Genomic DNA, 20,517 nt, shown 5'->3' on the forward strand with positions numbered 1-20,517 from the left:
CTGGAAACGTTTGAGCTTCCTAATAAATGAAGTTTGCAACCTTTTGACCATAGGATCATTTTGTGCAGTTTCACCAAAATCGAGATGAGCATCCCTGTGGCAAAGAAATTGAAGAAGCGTGATTGGAATAAGATTACTAGGACTAGTTGATGAGACATAAACTCATCACAAATACAGTACGTAGAAGCCAGTAGAGGTATCAGGTATGTGTGGGGCAAAGAAGTAGAGAAATATCCATAGGGAGTGATGTGGGCAGCTGGAGCAGTGGTGCAAGCCAACTATAAAGGGAGTTGTACCTAAGGGATGTCGCTCAGCCTTGAGGAGGGCGGCGGGAGACGGCAACTGCCCACGTCGCGGCAGTGAGCAAGGAACGAAGGCAACCTCACTGGCTTTGTGAGAGAGAACGGCGGGGACCCCTGATCGGGACCTGCCGACAGTTGGTTTTTGCCGTCGGCGACACCCACCGCATCTACACTAAGCATCCACCCCTTCCCCAAGTGGACGTGATCCACCGGGATGTTAGAGATGTGGCCACAGTCATTTTGTGCGAGAGAGTGTGAAGAGAGCAACCCTAGCAAGCAACCGTGTAGGCTGGCCCGTCCTAACTATGTATATAGTGGAGCGGTTTCCTTTTCTCTCCATATGAACCTATCATATTGCGTACGTGCCACTGAAGAGAAAAATATATTTATAAATGACGCGGCACCTACTACTCATTCTCCTATAACCTTGCGCTTGCCATCTCCAAAATATTAACCTTGCGATTGGCTCTTCGCCTCTTCGTGAAGTCGAGCAATAATGGTAGTGCAGTATATATCGTTCTGGCTATATGAGACCGAATGAATTGCTGCACGTCCACCGCGTGGGCGAGGGTGAGGGAGAGTGCTACTACATACAGATCAAAATGAGTGAATGTACACTCTAAAATACGTCTATATACATCAGTGTTTGGAGTATGTATTAGTAGTTCATATTGAAATCTACTAAAGGTCATATATATTCCAAACAATATGATATAATCTCTATAACCAAGGTAGTAGGGACGAGGAGTAAACGGAGGGAGTGGTAAATTTTTCTCCTCATCCTGCGAGCCACCGTGCGCATGGGCGAGGGAGGAGCAAGCTTCGCCTCATCCTGCGAGCCACCGCGCCCATGGGCGGGGGAGACGGTGTACTAAGCAAGCTTCTCCTCGTTCTGCAAGTTGATGGGACACATCAAAAGTACTCTAGTGTATAGAGCCTTGCCTCTAAGGTAGGCCCCACATGGTTTGCCTCTTTTTTTAATTTAACATAACGCGTCAAGTCGCAATTTGTTTGTTCAACCGTGGTAAACGATCCTCCCTCCACCAAGTGGACAACCAGTACACGTGCCAAATTACCACGTGGGCTGCCTTTTTCGTACAGAAATGAGCTCCACCGTGTACCCGCGCGGGTGTGGTTGGGAAAGAGACGGGAGTACATGCGCCGTGCATGCACCTCTTCTCTTCGTGCACGTCCCCCACCTACGTGGGTGTGTGTGAGAGATACAAACCGCGTTCATGAGTGTTTTTTGTTTTGTGGTGGGGGGTGGGGGGTTGATTTCGTGAATTATTTGTGGGAATATGTGTCGATGACATCTCAAACAAATTTTGCATGCAATGTGTGTGAAATGGAGGCCTATCCATATCATACATAGAGGGTCGGGCAATCCACGAGAAGAGAGGGAGGGGTCATAGCTATCGATAGAGTCGAAGAGAGGATCAAGTACGGGTGGGTGCGAGATCGATGGAGAGAGCCATCGAAATTGTGTTTGTGTGTGTGTATGTGTGTGTGCAAGTCAAAGATATAGGGCGACTGGCCTACCGGAACGTTAGAGGGCACATGTCAAGTTTGTGTGTGGCAGGGAGACATGACAAGAGCTCTTGATGTATCGGTGTGTATGGGGGGAGGGGGTGGGGGGATGGGTAGGCAGAGGCCTAACTATAGAGGTAGAACGACTCGTATAAGTGTTGAGAAGGAGAGACCCAGCCATGTCTTGAGGGAGATCGGTCGACATCCATACATAACTGAAGGACGGGAAATATGATGGGACAGAGAGAGAGAGAGAGAGGAGAGAGAGAGGGAGGGAGAGGGAGGGAGAGGGGTAGAGTGCTGGATGGGTGATGGAGTTGCTTCTCGGAGATGTTGGGAGAGGCCTACTAGACAAACTGAGGGTGGAACTGCAATGTTATCAATAAGAGTGGGGATGTGTTTCTGTGTGTGCCTGTGCATGATAGATCTACCGGTACACATCCATGGATGATGAAGGGGTACCATGTGTTTGGTAAGCAAACCTAACTAGATCGGTAGGTCAATTGTTGTTTGTCGAAGGAAGGGAGAGACACAACTAATGAGGTAGATCGATCGATGTGTGGGTAAAAACGAGTTATAAGGACCTAGCTGGCTATATGTATAGCGAGAGATCGGTTGGTGTACGTCCATTTGTTAGAGGCAAATAAGGCCCAACGAGACGGATAGACAGAGAGAATGGAGCTAGGAGGTGGTGCGAGAGGCCCAACTACTAGCTAGATAGGGGGAGGAGTGTGGGGTTGTGAGATCGATTAAAATAGGGGTGAGAGTTTACATGTGTGTCTGACCATATGAGAGACATGAGGCAAGGACACATAAAGGAGGAGATTGAAACTGTGTGTGTGTATGCTGTAGGCAGGCATCACTAGAGAGGTTTATCGATCGGTGTGTGTCGGAAAGGAGTTGTGGAGACTCTGGGAGAACGCAGAGACACGAGGCAAGGACACATAAAGGAGGAGATTGAAGCTGTGTGTGTATGCTGTAGGCCGGCATCGCTGGAGAGGTTTATTGATCGGTGTGTCGGAAAGGAGTTGTGGAGACTCTGGGAGAACGACCTAAAGAAAAAAATGAATGTGCCCGGTGGATAGAATGTCGAGGGAGGGGGAGGGCGAGGAGGGCGTGTGCATGCATGAGAGAAAGTTAGTGGTAGCTACAAAGGTTAGAGGATTGTGTGGGTGTAAGAGACTAACAAAGATCATAATTTGATATGAAAGCGGATTCATATATTTGAATAGGAGATCATAGTGTTTTAAACATTGCATGCATGAATATAGCGGTGATACACGTGATGTGCACATGTTATACCATAATGTGATAATGCATGGCGTTTGCAACTCACAGCTAAATGCCGAACAATCTAAACCATACTATACATCAAACAATCTCACATTTTATTTGAATTTGTGATAATGTGCGGCGTTTGCAGCTTACAACTAAATATCGAGCAATCTAAACAATACTATATATCGAACATTCTCACATTTTATTTGAATTTGTGGTAATGTGTGGTGTTTGCAACTCACATCTAAATACTTGTAGGCGTAGGGGGCGGGGCACCATACATAATGTGATAAACACATTATACATATGAGACATGGTTTAGATTATGAAGATCTAGCTAGAGCTAGAAATGTAATGTGATTTGAAATCAAAATAAAGTGGATTCAAAAAATCTAGTTCGAGTTCATATAGTACACATAGTTCATATGTAACTCGATACTGATCATGTGGTGTGCTGTGAAGATAATACACAAACGATGGTTTAACTTGACAATAATGATGATTGTAGATCTTATTAAAACAGAGAAATGAATTCAAATGCTTTGACTTCACAACAATCATTACTGTAGATCTTATTCAAATTTAGTTCATATTGAAGCGGTAGTATATACGTTTGGAATGCACTAAAACGTTCATTTGAGTAGTAGGTTGCATGCATTATACACGTAGCGAAATATTTTAATTGAACATAACATGAATTCAAAGTTTTGAATGACATTTGTAGTGCGCATTGATTTGGTACAGTACATGTTAGGCTTGTCCGGAAATTTCAACCCGCGCCTTGTTAGCCCGAAATATTTAAGATATATCTTTGTCTCGTTGTGCTCCGACAACTCCCTCCATCTCAACCCGCGCCTTGCTATTCCGAAATTACAACGCGCGCGAAAACTCCCACCTCCTGTGAAATCCCGACACGTGAAATGCCCGTGGTACCCCTGAACCGAAAGAACCGCCTCAAATCGGTGGGGGGTACTTTCGTAACTTACCCCACATTTCGGACAAGCGCGTCTCTAAGCCATGGTTCCCCACTGCCATCCCATCCGCCCACCCATTCGTACACCGAGGCCGCGAAAACCCGCGACGAAACCCCACACCCTGCTCCGTCCGCCACCCAGCCGGAGCTTCTTCCCCGACGACATCGTCCACAGCAACACCTCGACGTCCCTCATCCACCGTACCGGATGAGGATCCGTCGTCGATCTCATCGTCCCGCCGGTTCAGCCACCCCGTCCTCCACCTCCAAGGAGCTGCCCCGACGTTCCCCTCGTCTTTCGCGCCACCTCCATTCCCACACCGCCGTCTTCACCTGCACCACCGGAAGAGCATCATCATCACCGTTTCCTCGGATGAAGCTGCGGCCTAATCGGCGCCACCAAAGAGGTTGTACACTAATCGCCGCATTTTCTTCTTGATTCGATCTCACGGTGCTGCCGACGCTCGGTCCCGAGCCGACACGGCGCGGCTCCATCCACGGCGGCATCGCCGGCCACTTCCTCCACGGCGTCGCTCCCTCGGCGGCGACGTCCACATCAGTAGGAGCTGCTGCTGCTTTAGCTCTCGCTCGCGTTGTTGCTCTACTCTTGCTCTCGGTCCCCTGCCTGGTCTGCTCTTGCTATTGCTCTTGCTCGCGCTGCTGCTCTCGCTCTTGCTCTTGCTTGCGATGCTGCTCCGATTTGGCTACACTTCAGTCGACTGAATCGACTTTTGGGTCAGTCGATTTCCAAGGGGTGGGCTCGCCGGGGTGAAGGAAGAACCAACCGCAGCGGGGAGGGGGGCTCGCCAGAGAGGTACCCCAATATCTATCTTAGGGTGCAGGATGGGGGCGATGGTCGCCGACGTTGGCGGGGCGTTGGCGGGACAGTGGCGTGGGGATCGCCGGAGAAAAAGCTCGGCACGGGGGCCCTAGAGGGATGGCCGGGGCGGCGGCGGATCGGCGGTGGGGAGTGTTTTTGGGGCAGGCGGGGCGGCGCACCGCCAGCCGGCGGCGGCGGGGGGCTGCTGTTTGGCCGGTGGTGGCTGGCGGCTCAGGAGGGTGGAAGTTGAAGATGAACCGCAGGCCCTTGATTTCGTATCCAACAGCTGCAAAATCGACTGGCCTGAGATGAAAAAGTCAGTCAACCGATGTCTAGCCTCACCTTGCTAGTGCGTTCAGTTTCGACAGCAAAATTCAGTTTCGACAGCAAAATTCAGTTTCGACAGTTAGGTTCAATTTCGACAGTTAAGTTCAGTTTCGACAGTTAAGTTCAGAGATGAGCGGCTGATGTATTTTACATCTAGCACTTTGTGGTTATGTATTTTACGTCATGTATTGGATATGCTATTAGAATTCCACTCAGGTTAACGTGGTTCGTTGTCTCTCTTGTCCTGCTTCAGCCTCGGCGTCGTATAACTCACCAGAGTTGCTCCAACGACGAAACCCTCCATCACAGCGGAGCAGTACCTCGGGCTCCATCTCCAGACGCCTAAGATCTTCTTCCCCTCCTCCGACAGCAAAGTCAGCCGGAGCATCCTGACCGGCCAACCCAATCACGCTGAGATCGACATGGCTTCGCCAAAGAGGTTGTACACTTGTTGCATCTCTTTTTTACTCTACATGTTATATATATTGTCCACTGAGCACACGGATTTGTTCCTTTAGTGTCTCCTTGAAAGAAAAAACGTAGGAATTTTAATTTTCACTTGTCCTCCTTTTCAAATTCCTATTCATGAAGCACAAGACTAAGAGATAGTAGCATAATAGCATTATAACCGTACATTTTCTTGTGGTTTGACTTAATCTCACCATGCTTCTTTGCATCCTGTGATCTTCCAATTGTTGTGAATCAAACACCCAGATTGGCAGAAATCCTGTGTTTTTAAATTCTCTGTTTTGCACGTGCATTCCTATCCTATTCCTGTCTATTTCCTATCCCTGCATTGTTGGAATCCTCCAATTCAAACGAGCCCTTACAGAATTACTTCTCTTACAGATAGTTGTCAAAGAAAACCTTGCGTGGTTTGTCCCGCTCCTGCTGCGCCGTCGTCCACCCCAGCTCAGCTGCTCCAACGACAGAAGGGTCCAGCACAGCAGGGATCCGGCCTCCAGACTGTCTTTCGCCGCCTCAGATCTTCTTCCCCGCCGCTGGCAGCCATGAAAACTGCATTACCATCATCAACCGAGCAGATGACCTCGAGGACTACACGGGTCCGCAAGAGAGGTCGCACTCTTTCGTGTCTGCTTACGTTATGCATCGCTTAATATTACATGCTACTTTATCGTCCTGTTCACCGATTAGACTCTGAGTCAGCTCCAAACTAATGGTCAAACTTGAGTTTTTAAATGGTTGTGGGGTACATATCGGGGCCGCTATCAATAGTATCTATCTACTATCTGGTTAATCTCCGGTGTCTACTATGAGTTTCATGTTGGGTGGGAAACAAACAGTAAAGAAGCCATTATCTGTATTTATTAACTGAAGCCATTATCTGCCTGCTATTATTGGTTTTGGGTCTATCCACAGGTTGCTACCATCACTCTGGATTTCTGCATGCACTCCTTACATAATCTCACTATGTTTTATTCCTATGCATGACAGTTATTGTAAACAATGGAACTGAACATGTAGAGCAAAAGAGACGAGCCTTGCGTGGCAATATAATTTCATGCAGACGTCGCTCCATGGTAGGCGCAAAGGCAGCCCCCCTCCACGCATTTCGGATTGTAATCGAGAGGAAGATATCTGTTCTGAGGGGGATTCAGAAGGAGAAGATAACTCCTATTTACCCCCTGAGGTCTTCGCTCTAACTTGGCATGCTGATGTTGGTTATATCATGCATATGGTGTCTTGCATTGCTTACTTTATACATCAAATATGTCATCTGCTTAGTTTAGACATCCTTTGTGCGAATGCCATCTGTTTAGTTTATTCATCGTTTATGTGAATTATGCAACGCCACCTTGTTTAGCCAGGCATCATATATGTGAATTTTGCAATGCCATCCTGCTTAGCCAGTCATCTTATATGTAAATTATATCAGGCCATCCTTTTTTTCGTTACATATTACATTCGTCAACAATGTTAGTACATTCAACTGCTCTTCGTGTGCATCAGCCATTTGACACGGTGATGGCAAATTCTGGAGTGAAAACAAGGTCTTCTGAGCAGACTATGCTATCTGACGAAGCGCATATCTCGCTGGTTACGGATAGCTCCTCAGAGGAGGATTCAGAGACAGATGACCAGTCCTATTCCCCCCCCCCCGAGGTGTATGCTCTAACTTGGCAGGGTTATGTTGCTCATATCGTGCGTATGGTGTCTCGCATTGCTATGCCATTTGATTAGTTTAGACATGCTTTGTGTGAATGCCACCTGTTCAGTGTCTAATTACCATATATGTGAATTATGCATTGCCATCTTGTTGCAAGACATTATATATGTGAATTATACAATGCTATCTTGTTGCAAAGGCATTATATATGTGAATTATGCAATGCCATGCTGTTTAGCCAATCATCATGTATGTGAATTATATCATGCTATCATTTTTTGTATTACGTGTTCCATTTGTCGACAACGTTTGTATATTCAACTACTCTTCCTGTGCATCAGCCATTTGAAGCGGTGATGGAAGTATCTGGAGTGAAAACAAGGTATTCAGAGCAGACAATGCTACCTGCTGAAGCAGACATCTTGCTGGCTACAGAGAGCTCCTCAGAGGAGGATTCAGAGACTGATGACCAGTCCTATTTCCCCCCTGAGGTCTATGCTCAAACTTGGCAGGGTTATATTACCCATGTCATGCATGTTGTCTTGCATTGCTTAGTTTTTACATCATATATAGATTGCCATCTGCTTACTTGCTTACTATATAAATCATATATTTGAATTATATCATGCCATCATGTTTACATAGTACATACACATCATCTATCTGAATTATGGCATGGCAACCCATTTAATAAAGACATCATATAGTTATATCATCTCATCCTGTTTAGTGTTTACAGTCATCATATTTAGAATTATGGCATTCTATCCATGAATGTATGTGAATTATGGCATGCCAACCTATTTAATAAACACATTATATAGTTATGTCATGTCATCCTGTTTACATAGTCTCATATTTTGAACTATGTCTTTCCATCTTTTTTAGTTAGCCATCATAATGTGAAATTGTGTCATGCTATCCTGTTTAGTTAGCCATCATATATGTGAAATTGTGTCATGCTATCCTGTTTGGTTAGACAACATAAATATGAATTATTTCATGCCCTCTTTTATTCCCCACTATCCATTGCACCTGTCTATCATACAATGTCTATACTTTCAATTACTTTTCTTGTTTATCAGCCATTTGAATTGGAGAGCGTGATGGCAGTATCTAAGGGAGTAACAACACGGTCTTCAGAAAAGATAGTGCTACCAGTTGATGCAGATAGAACCACGGTTGTACTTGCCCAAGGACCAGATCCACCACACATAACCCAGACTCTCGCAGATTGTACCCCTACCCAGTTGGACAGAGAACCAGCTACACCCCTTTTAACCCCAACCCCGGCAGATAGTAACCCAGTTCCAGTTGACACAGCACCGTCTCCACCACAGAGCACCCAAACACGAGCGGTTAGTAAGGGAACTGCAGTGCCCAAAGCACGAGGACCACCACTCCGAATCCCAACTCAACGCTTAAAGGAGAAGAAGATTTGTTCTCAGGTCAGGTTCTGTAGCTATGGTTCATACTCCTTTGCTCTTGCATTACTGTATTTACTCATACCAACTATTTTCAAATTTGAAGGATGGAATTGAAACTCCAATGGCGCAACAGGTATGTTTTAAACCTGTTTCTTTAACTGGTTTGCTGTTGTAACCTGCTCTATGTTGATTTCAGTTTCAATTGAATAAACAGTTATGTTCTCATGTCATGCACATTACAAGTGTTGTTATTGCTCTATAGTTACCCACACTTATATTCTGTCTATTCTGCTTTGTCTTGAACAAATATTATTTGAACTGTGTCTCTATCTTGATTTGGCAACAAAAACTAGAATGATATAGACCATAAAGTGACCATGGCACATAGATATATGTTTGTTTCATGCTGTTATCCTGTCCACTTTACTACTGAACTCATTTACCAAAATGAGTTTCATATACAACATGGTAAACATGTGATGTGTCTGCTTGTTTCTCTTTTAGAATGCGGACAAAATATTGGAGAACAGTACCGCGTTATCCAATGGTAAAGGAAGTAATGCAGATAAGGTTCAAGATAGTGAGACATCCCTGTTGGTCTCCAAGAAAGCTGATAAAAACTATCTTGACGACAGTGAGGGAACCCAAAAGTCCTGTCTTGATGTAGTGTTCGAGTTACTGGCCACTACTGCTGGCACAAGCTCTTCGAACTCGCTGCCTGAATCAGTTCGTCTTCTTGAGTCTCAACTTCAAGTTGAAAGACATCGATCAGATGTGCTGCGACAGGAAGCTGAAGGACTGAGGAAGTCCCTGCAGAATTCAGATGCATATTTTCTGGTGCAACAGCAAGCGCTGGAGGATTTAAGCGCCAAACAAGAGAAAGTTAATAAGCTTGCTAAGCATCTTGCCAGCATTATGGGTACCCAGGATATTGTTTCTTGAGATCTTCTGAAGTGGTTTCAGTTCTGGATTTGTTTTGCTGCGGCGTTTATTTGCGCTGGTCGCCAACTTTGACAACCAGTGTATATGATATGCTGCTTTGTTCCCTATATTTGCACTGGTGGCGAACTTTGATGCCCAGTGGATGTAATATGTGTAACAGCCGTGATAGCCTAGCATAAGTTGCTTGCTTATTTATTTCCTTGTTGTCTTGTTTATTTGTTTGCTTGTAGTCAGTGCAGTTCTTTTTAAAACTAGGCCACAATAACCATGGGCTAATATTTACTGTAGTGACACTGGGCCTCCTACGGGCCGTAGAAACAGTGGGCCTTCTACGGGCCGTAGAAACAGTAGGCCTTCTACGGGCCGTAGAAACAATGGGCCTTCTACGGGCCGTAGAAACAATGGGCCTTCTACGGGCCGTAGAAACAATGGGCCTTCTACGGGCCGTATCATCAATGGGCCTTATACGGGCCGTATGACCATAACGGGCCATCGTTAATAGGCCGTATTTGATGACGCTATGAAAACGGCCCAACGTATTAACGGACCACAAACGGGCCGATGTAACCACGGGCTGAATTTGGCCCACAAGCAGAAAATGACAGTAACGGGCCGTAAGTAAACGAATGCTGGAAATGAGCCCAAGAATAAATGGGCTCTGAGAAGGCCGAAAGATAACATTTGCTGGAAACGGCCCAACTGAATAACGGGCCCTTAATGGGTATAAAGTGATATACTGTTCATTACGGGCCAGTTTCACCACGGGCCGTTAGTGGGTGTAAAGTGATACACTGTTCATTGCGGGCCAGTTTCACCACGGGCCGTTAATAGGCCAAGAGTTACATAGGGCCTCATATGGGCCGAAAGACGTCATGGGCCATACATGGGCCAGAAGTGAAAACGGGCTGGAATCATATTGGATGGCCCAGATGACGCTACTGGGCCTAATTCGGATAGGGCGTAACGGGCCTTGGGTTAGCGGGCTGTAAATGGGCTATATGCGAACAGGCCGTTAACAAGGTTTCCATGGGCCGTCCCGCCACCTTTTGACCAAGTCAAACGGGCCGGCCTTTTCACAGGAATGGGCCTCTGTTGGGCCGTGCCACGTGTCGACGTATCATAGGCGCCTTCTGTCCAATGAGTGGATGACATCTGTCCCAACGGTGAGCCGACACGTGTTTCCTCCAGCCAATGATGATTTTACACGTGGAAAATCCCCATTGGTCGAGGCTGTTAATGGGTTATCGGATCCAAAACCCGACCCGATAGCCTAACGGCGTTCCGTTACGGTGGATGCCACGTGTCGGTCACCCTTGACGAAAGCAGTTCTGTGACGCGTGATTTATCGTCATGGAAGTGGACACTTCCGTGATGATAATTTTGGTAATGTCATGGAACACTTCTACGACAGCAAAGGTATGACTATCTTGATTCTGTCATAAATTTGTCATGGATGTACATGCATGACAAAAAACGTGACCTACTGTGACAAACCCGTATCATCACGGAAGTGTATTTTTTTGTAGTGTAAAAATTGTTTTGCTAACATGGTTGTGTGGCTTACGGGCCAACGTCGCCATTGGGTGGTATTAGGATCTTTTACTCCTCGTCTATACTCTAGGACTCTGACCTCTCTTCTATACGGGTTAAATGGATTTGCTAACTATAACTCTAGGTTCTCGTAAATACTTCTCCCAGAGAGCCCCTCACTTCAGGCGATTGCTTGGTGCACTAGAAGAATCTGATGATACTCTCCGATGTTATCCCGAGACCCTTGTGTCCTTCGCCCTTGCGATCCCTACCACTGATAATTCCTTATGGGTAACTACCTACAATTGTCGTTCATACCTTCATCCCTAGTTGCCCTTGTTATTACAAGATGTCCTGAAATACTCTCTGATGTTCCGAGAATCCTTTTTGCTTAATGCCCTACAGTTCCTTGCCGCATGAATACCCCCTTGTATAGTTCCTCACACTTTTTGAGAATTTGTTCATTCCTAGTTGATCAAATGATTCATACTTTGAAGTACTATCTGATCTTCCGGTAATCCTCTCCAACTATTGCTCGGCAAATAACTTATCTGCTTGCATTATGGTTACTCCGTATGTCTAGCAATACTCATTAGCATCCTTTTTCATCGTGATTTCGAGAATTTGATTTGGTTTCTTTGCGAATGCTCGCGATCATCAGTCCTATTTAAAATTCTTCCGTTAGTTCAGACATCACTCCGTACATGAGCTGGTGTTCGACAAATCAAACCTTGATTGATTGTTGATCTATGTCTTCTCAACTTACTTGTCTTTGGTCAGAGCCTCCACTTCTGATCCTCTAATTTGGAAATCATAATTCCTTTCCTTTTGAGCTTGAATTAGTCAGTCGATTCTATAATCTGATCTCCTTGCATTCTTTCTTCTTTTTGTTGAGTACCGGTGCTCACAACAGATCCCTTGTGGACCACTAGATCCTTTGTTGGGTTTTATTCGACAATGGCCTTCGTATTCAATAACCTTGTGAGCCTTTCCTCGGATACATAATGGCTTTGGTAAGTTGTATACTCTGCTTCCTCAACCATGCTCTACTACCGAGCTTGTGTTAATTACTCTTGAATATTATACTATATGTTCCTAAGATGCCCCTAAGAGTTGAACCTACGCGTCCCCTGATCCGTTTGAACCCGAGAGTCTTCATGAGTCTTACTCTTCTGGTGTTTTGCCAGATAAAATATCAACCCTACAACTTCGTCGAAGACGAGAAGTAAATGGAAGGTTATGCATTGATGAAGTGGGAGTCAACCTTGAACCTTTGTGTTCATGCCCATGGACCCGATGTGGTACTTATCATGGAAGTTTCTTGTAATAATTAATATTTCTTGATATAATATCATCCGGTATCGGTGAATTGGTCCTTTGCAACCGTGGTTTCGACCATATTGTTCTTCTTTGATCCCATTTCTCGGACAAGTTAAAGTACTTGTCTTCTGCAGATCTTTCATATGCCAACCTCTATCTTGTTCTACCTTCGAGTATTACCCTCCGGTATCTCGAGAATATCACGGAACTACATAACTTCTTATGAGTTCTTCACCTACTATTATTTCTCGCCGATTCCAATCCTCCATGGGTTCTGAGTTGTTAGACACTCGAGAACACCGATAACTGTTTTTAGTCTCCTTTGTTTTGATTAACCTTTCTTGTAACCTAACATATCTGAGTAGTTATAGTTCCCTGCTTATGTAAACACCTCGGTGTGTAAACCTTTTCAGTAAGACCCTGCTACTATTTTGGGTGACATTCCGGTAACCACCGATGGATGAGAACTTTGCCTATTGGTCCGCCTCATTTTAACGAGCAGGAAAATGGTTCCCTTCGTCCCTCGCCCTTGGTACCAATGATGTTGCCTACATAACTGAGAGGTTGTCCCCTGACCTGCCTTGGTTTCATGACCGTACGAAATGATAGTGCCTTCCTGCTTCTAACCCACATGGTGGGCCCATAACCCACAGTTCCACAGGATCGAAACCTGACTCTCCTGTACATCCCTGTTTCCCAAAATTGTTCCTCGCACGTGGCTTCGTTTGTAAATCACGAGCCACCTACGTAGTGATCTGCTATGGTATCAGACGCAATACTTATTCCCATTGCTCTAAACCCCTTTCACCCTCTGTTTCAGGCAACGAACGCTTGCCTACCCGCTTGAAGCTTCTTATTGCACCTTCTTAGCTTTCTCTCGATGACTTTCTTGATTTTCAACTCGAGAGATGCCTCTATGTCACAATGACCGAGATAGCTCCAGGTACCTATCTTGGGTTGAGCTCCGTCCTTCCCGAGTCTTTCCCCTTACTCCACCCCTTAAATCTCGGGACGAGATTTCTTGTAGTGGAGGAGAATTGTGACGCCCGGATAATTAAGCTGCAGTAATCCCAAGTTAATAGTGCCACGTCACCACTCTTATTGTTACTAATCCCCGGTTGATCCAAATCGCAATCCAAATTCGAGTTCAAACTGAAGTCCAGAATTCAAATTTCTCAAACACGCAAAATAAAATGTTCAAAGTGTGGAAAATATTTCATAACTAAATATGGTGGTGACCCAACACTTTCGTAAAGTATTTTAATGCTCTTTTGCCAATATAACAGTGGTTAAAAATAATTGTTAAATTATAAAAATACTAGACTATTTGATTTGAACCTGAAACTAAATGTGGCAGTGGTATAATTAGTAAAACCAATTTAGATGTTGTTACTTTTTTTTATAAAGCTAATTTCTATTCAAAAATAAAAGAAAACTAAAATAGAAAAGAAAAATAAGAAAAAGTAAAAGAAGCAAAAGAAAAAGAAACCCCCCTGACTCCCACTGGGCCAAGCCCAACAGACCGACCCAGCCGGCCCACCTTGCCGTCCCGGTCGCTCCCCCTGCCTTCCTGTTCCTCTGTCTCAACCACAACAGGGATGTGCTCCCGCCCAACCACCTCGCCGGCGCCGATGCCAGGAGAGGATAAGGACCCCCCTCAGCCCCCTCGATCCCCTCCCCACTTTCCTGCCGCACCCACTCCCCTCTTCCTCATCGCTCTCCCCACTCCTCCAGATCCCCTTCTCCCTCGCCCGACGCTGCTGTCGACGTGCGTCGCTCGATCCCGCGGCCATCGGCACCTCCGAGCGTCGAGGCTTCGTCTACGAGGTGCGCTGCCATCTGCTTCATCCTCCTCGACCAATGGATGAACCCTGGGCCGTCTACATCGCCATCATCGACCCCATCCCCAACCACCGGTCATTGCCCGGCCTCATCGGATCTCCTTGCCGGAGACTACCCGACCTCGGCAAGCTCGTCCACGGCCTCCCCAGGGTGAGCCCATGTCGATTCCCCTCGTCTTTCCCTCTGTTCGACGTGCCGTTGCCCAGCCCCCACGCCACGCGAGCTCCGACCGAACCCGTGCTCACAGAGCCTAGGCCACGCCCTGCCGATCCCCGCCGTGTCGGCCGCGTCTGCCTCTGGCCACGCTCCCGCCGTGTTCCCCGCTGCGGCCTCGTGCCCCTGGGCCATGCCCCGCGCGGCTGCGCCCGCGAGCCCCCTGGCCGTGCTCGCCTGCTCGTGGCCTCGGGCGCCCCTGCCCGCTGCTCCCTCCCCTGCCATCCACGACCGCGGTGGCCTGCTGTCGTTGCTGCTTCCGGCGGAGGCCTGTTACTGCCGCTGCCTTGCACACCTGCGCACACACCCAGCCGTGCCGGCCCGCCCTTCCGCCGCTGCCTATCGCGCGCGTCCCAGCTACGTGTTGGCGCCGCCGCTGTTGCTACCCATTGATGCTCTGCCTATACCGCTGCTAGTTGCTAGCAACTGTAGATGTGGTTAGCTTTTCTATTTCTACAATGACTAAGCCCCTAAACAGCCCTTAATCAGCGGTTAAACAGTTGTTAATATGTCTAGAAAAAATATGGGATGGTAGTACACTTGACAAGGCTCAAATGTGTTCATTGGACCAAATCCATTTGATGCATGGAATAAATTCTGTGAAAATCACAAAACGCTATCTTTTGTTAACAGAAAACAGAATTGTGTGTTGCGTGCTGTGTGTGGCTGGCTTGGCCAGGGCCCACTTCCGTGCGTGGCCGGCCCTTGTGTTATTTAGGACTAATTTAGTTTACGAGTATTTTATTACTAGTTTAGTCTTTAGAGCAAATGACATGTGGCCCCATTTGACCCTGTTGACCAGTCAATAGTTGACTGGTCAACTGCTGACTGGACACCCCTGGACCCCACCAGTCAGCCTCTGTGACTAGCACATGGCTGGGTACACTTGGTATTTTCTGTTTATTTGCGAATTAAAATAAATACCGAAATCTTTTAAAACTTTGCAAAATCATTGTAATTTCATCGTATCTCGGATCGAAAAACTTTGTACATGAAAGTTGCTCAGAACTACGAGACGAATCAGAACACGCGGTCCATTCGTCCGCTACACATCCCTAGCATAGCAATCATGCAACCTTTCCCATCCAGTTCATCTGTCTGACAGACGTCCGGAACCGGGAAAACTTTCCCGGATGTTTCCCCCTTCGCCAGTATTGCCTAGCGCTGCGTTAGAACACTTCTAGCCCCGCTTTTTGTCTTGTTATGCATATGTTTGCGTGTATCTACTGTTTCTTCCCCCTCTTCTCTCCGGTAGACCTCGAGACCGCTGCTGATGCCCCTGTGATCGACTACGTCGACGACGACCCTCCTTCTTGTCTGAGCAACCAGGCAAGCCTCCCCTTTGATCATCCCGATATCTCCCATTCTATACTCTCATGCTTGCATTAGATTTTGCTACTGTTATTGATTGCTTCTATTCTGATGCATAGCCTACTTTTGTAAATGTTGTTGTACCTTACCTGCTTATCCTAAACTGCTTAGTATAGGTTGGCTAGTGATCCATCCGTGACCCGCATTTGTCCTTGTTGCCCCTTCTTCATCATCGACGCCTCGATCGACGTGATCGACGACCAAAGCCCGACACCTCACATCACATCACGCCCATTTAGTTGCTCGACTCTTTAGAGCTACTATCGAATGCCGAGGGTGATCCCTCATAACGCACTCCTGATGATAATTCTGTAGTGTAGCTATTCGGTCATGGTCATCGAGGGTGATTTCCTCTTTCACCATTCCCGAAAAGGCTCTGTCGTTCAACACCTCAAGTGTGAACCTCGAGGGTGGTCCCTCTTATGTTCACCTTGAAGATTACATTGAGTGGAATACACCAGGGGTGATTCCTCGGGTTTTCCCCTTGATGTTTGGACACACAGTTACCTTGACTTTACTTGAGACCTTGGTGAAAGTCGGGCGGGCCCGGAGAGCACCCGCAAGATAATGACGTGGCACGGCGGGGCATTCTAGGCCCTTGTCGTAAGTCCACGAGACGGGGCGACGGGGTCACTTTCGATCGTGAGTCTCTGCTCATCTCCGCAAGCTAATAAAACACTATTGTTTGGGTATTTGTTCTGAGTTGGCCTCTGGCCTTTACGCACTAACCACCACGCGAGAAGAGATATGGGCCTCGACGTCGCAGTATCAGCCGAAGCTTTGTCAGACGTCCAGTTCAGCATTGCGGCATGGCCCGGTCGGCGCCCTAGTGGAGGTGGCCTGTATCGCCCTGCACATAATGACCCGGAGTGCACCGAGCGATGGGCCCAGACCCCGGAGTGCTTAGAATGTAGACCGGCTGGGACCTCTCTGTTGAGCCTAGGTAGGGTCGCGACGTGTTGATCTTCCGAGGTCGGGCATTAACCCCAGAAAGGTGTGTCCGGCCAGAGTGATCGAGCGTGTTGGGTAATGTGGTGCACCCCTACAGGGAAGTTATATATTCGAATATCGTGTCCATGCTAATGGACATTCAGACTTATATCCTGATCTTATACAACTACAAATGGATACTTAAGATATGTGGCTCCGGGATTGTTTTCTCGCAGGGAGTCGAGGAAGGATCTCTGGGCATTAATGTTACAACATGTTTGTTAAATATTAAACTGGTATTCTTTACTCTTCTACATGTGGCAAGATGCTCGGAGCTGCGTGAAGATGCTAGTCTTTGATACGCTAGGCCTTCCCCCTTTATTCTGGCATTCTGCAGTTCAGTCCATAGATACAAACCTTCCATTTGATACCAATGCATACTCAGTATAGATCTGATGCTCGCGAGTACTTTGGATGAGTACTCACGGTTGCTTTGCTACCCCTTTTCCCCCTTCTTTCTCCTTTTCGGTTGATGCAACCAGATGGTGGATCCCTGGAGCCAGATGCCATCGCTGACTGATACTGCTACATGGATGCTGCCGAAGACCAGGAGTAGTTAGGATGTCCCAGGCAGGAGGCCTTGCCTCTTCGATCGTGTTGCTTTTGTGCTAGCCTTCTTAAGGCATCTTTGTTTAACTTATGTCTGTCCTTAGATATTGTTGCTTCCGCAGACTCTTGTGTATTGAGCTATGTATTCGAGCCTTCGAGGCCCCTGGCTTGTAATATGAAGCTTGTATTATTTTATTTGTGTCTAGAGTTGTGTTGTGATATCTTCCCGTGAGTCCCTGATCTTGATCGTACATATTTGCGTGTATGATTAGTGTACGATTGAATCGGGGGCGTCACAGCTGTACTAAATACATGAGAAACAAATAGAATTGCTATATTTCCAAGTTGTTAAGCATGCTTGATTTCCAAGTTGTTAAGCATGCTTCGTTTGGTTAACTGTTTAATCTTCTATTCGGAGTATGCTATATTGTGCAATGTGGTGCTCAGTTATGTTCATATTACCACTGGGCGTGAACCGGCCTACCTGGGCCGGGTTAACTTCATTAGTAGTATAAAGGTGATTAAGCAGATGAAGGCCCAAGGCCTGTAGTCGGTTTAGAACCTGTAGCCGTAAACCGGTCTGGTATGTAAACTTGTATTGTAAGTTAGGAATAGAGAGAGACCAACCGGGATACGAGTATGAACCGGTGTGGGACTCTGTGGACCGACGGGCGTCACCCGTGTATATAAGGGGACGACCCGGCGGCGGTTCAAGGACAGACAACAACAACTCGAGCCTAGGCGAAGCTTGTTTGCTCCCTAGCCATCGAAACCACATCAATTCCATCACAACTAGACGTAGGCTTTTACCTTCATCGAAGGGGCCGAACTAGTATAAACCCTTGTGTTTTTGTGTCCGCTTTAACCCCTTCAAGTTAACCCGTAGCGATGGCTCCACGACTAAGTCCTTTCACAAGGACATCTGCCGTGACAAATCCACGACAGTTGGCGCCCACCGTGGGGCTATCGCACGACGGTTTGATGATCTTGGAGGGCAAGCTCAAAGGACTCGAAGGCTATGCTGTGGGCCGGATGACCAAGAGTCGTCGCGGCAAGCTCTACATCGACGATGCAGGATGGGGTCCTGAAGCCGGCTCGATCGAGTACGGGTACCGGGTCCCCTTTGGTGGCATACACGTTTTTATTGGCAAGATTGGTGAGCCTGGGCCTGAGCCGGACATCCGCACTGACCTCGTCGAGACGGCTCAGCGTGCAAGATCTACCCAGGTTAAACCGGCCGTGAAGCGTGCCTTCGTGGGAGTCATCCACGGAGGAGAGCATGAGGACGAGTCAGAATATGGTAGGGAGACCGTCGTCTATTCCGGCGACGAGTCCTCAACCGGAGAGACTGAATCATTGTACCAGTTGCAAGACGACCAGATTAGGGGCTGTTCCGATGGCGACAGTATTCCGGACCCCCCCTGAGCAGATCAACCGGGTTGGAATATTCATGGCTGGAACGCAGGCGGCGAATCACTCCTCGACCGCAGCAGCAATGTTCTCCGGATCAGCAGCGGCAACGGCAGCAGGGGCAGGACGCCTTGTGCACCCATCGGTTCAAGTTCTGTCTGACCTGTTTGATGCACTAGCTATACTTATGGCAGAGGCCAATCCGGCAGATCAGGAGGCCCATGATGTAGAGGTTGCAAAGGTGAGAGAGCAGATCGCACAAGCCAAAGCCGACCTGGCAGCAGAGAAGGACAGGATGGCCGCAGAGCGGGCCGCTTTGGACGCCCAGGCCTATAAGCTCATGCTCGACCAGAACGCATCACAGGAAGTCTTGAAGCGGAAGCACAGATCACGCCTGCCGTTAGGGTTCGACCCTCGAAATCTCTTTCACACTCCGGGAGCTGGAACCAGTAATCCGCCGGGGCACCAGGAGGTAAACCGGGTTGAGGCGCCAGGGCCAGGAGCGACGGTCCGACCCCGCCTGATGGAACCTCTTCGGCAGAACATTGTGATTCCTCCGCCGGTCCAGACACCTTTGGGTCATTATTCTAATCCTATGGACAATCTTGTCGCAGCTGCTACGCGATTAAAAGCTATCCCGGTCAAAGGAGACTCTCCGCAAGCAATAGAGATGCGCCGGGTTAAGGAACTTCTCCGGACCGCTTTGATTCAACAGGAGGCATATTCATACAGCCGCGATCGGATTCATTCCACACCTCGTCCAAGCCAGAGCTATAGTAGGTGCCTGGATGAACCGGCCATATCAAGCAATGCGCGGGGCCGTGAAGCGGCCCATGGCAATAACCCGGCCGGTGGTGTTCACGATGCTCAGGATGTGGTGGACCGGGCCCGGGCACGAAGGGAGGTTGAGTTAGCAGCACAGAACGAGGCGGATCAGCTTACACCGGTTCGTCCTACCACCTCCGTCGGGCCAGGGGTCGCATCTAGCTTGGGAGTGCCCTGTTTAGTCCCCGCTTTACGTAATGTACGCCTGCCCAAGGACTTCAAGGGCCCGCGCAAGGTGCCGAATTACACCGCTGATTTATCTCCAGAAGCGTGGGTAGAGAGTTATGAGATGGCAATGGAGATGCTGGATGTGGATGAGACCGCGTGTGCAAAGTACTTCACCATGATGCTTGAAGGCACAACCCGTACTTGGTTGAAGGGCCTGCCGCCTAAGTCTATCAGTTCATGGGCCCAGTTGCGGACCCGGTTTATCCAGAATTTCAAAGATACGTGTAAGTAGCCTAAATCCATAGTAGACTTGGCGGCTTGTGTTCAGGAGGACGGAGAGTCAACAACCCATTGGGTACGCCGCGTTTCTGAAGTCTTGCACTCGTCTGACAGGATCAATGCTGACTCTGCGATCTTAACCCTGGAGGGTAACTGCCGGTTTAAGCCTCTAAAGCAGAAGTTGGGACGTATGAAGCGGTTCTGTAATGACATGGGAACTCTCATGGCCGCTTTAGTGAAGTATGCTGATTCTGATAGTACCAAGGATCTTGAGACTGACGATGACGAAGCAGGGA

At 47.6% G+C, this 20,517-nt stretch overlaps 1 long non-coding RNA gene across 1 annotated transcript; it reads left to right on the forward strand.

Moving 5' to 3' along the window:
* Window positions 1–14,170: 14,170 nt before the first annotated feature.
* Window positions 14,171–17,713, forward strand: LOC123091836 (uncharacterized). Its single transcript, XR_006443589.1, has 2 exons — window positions 14,171–14,566; window positions 17,473–17,713. It is a non-coding gene; the product is annotated as an uncharacterized lncRNA (long non-coding RNA).
* The last annotated feature ends 2,804 nt before the right edge of the window (window positions 17,714–20,517 follow it).

This window comes from Triticum aestivum, chromosome 4B (assembly GCF_018294505.1).
Source record: "Triticum aestivum cultivar Chinese Spring chromosome 4B, IWGSC CS RefSeq v2.1, whole genome shotgun sequence".
Lineage (NCBI taxonomy): Eukaryota > Viridiplantae > Streptophyta > Magnoliopsida > Poales > Poaceae > Triticum > Triticum aestivum.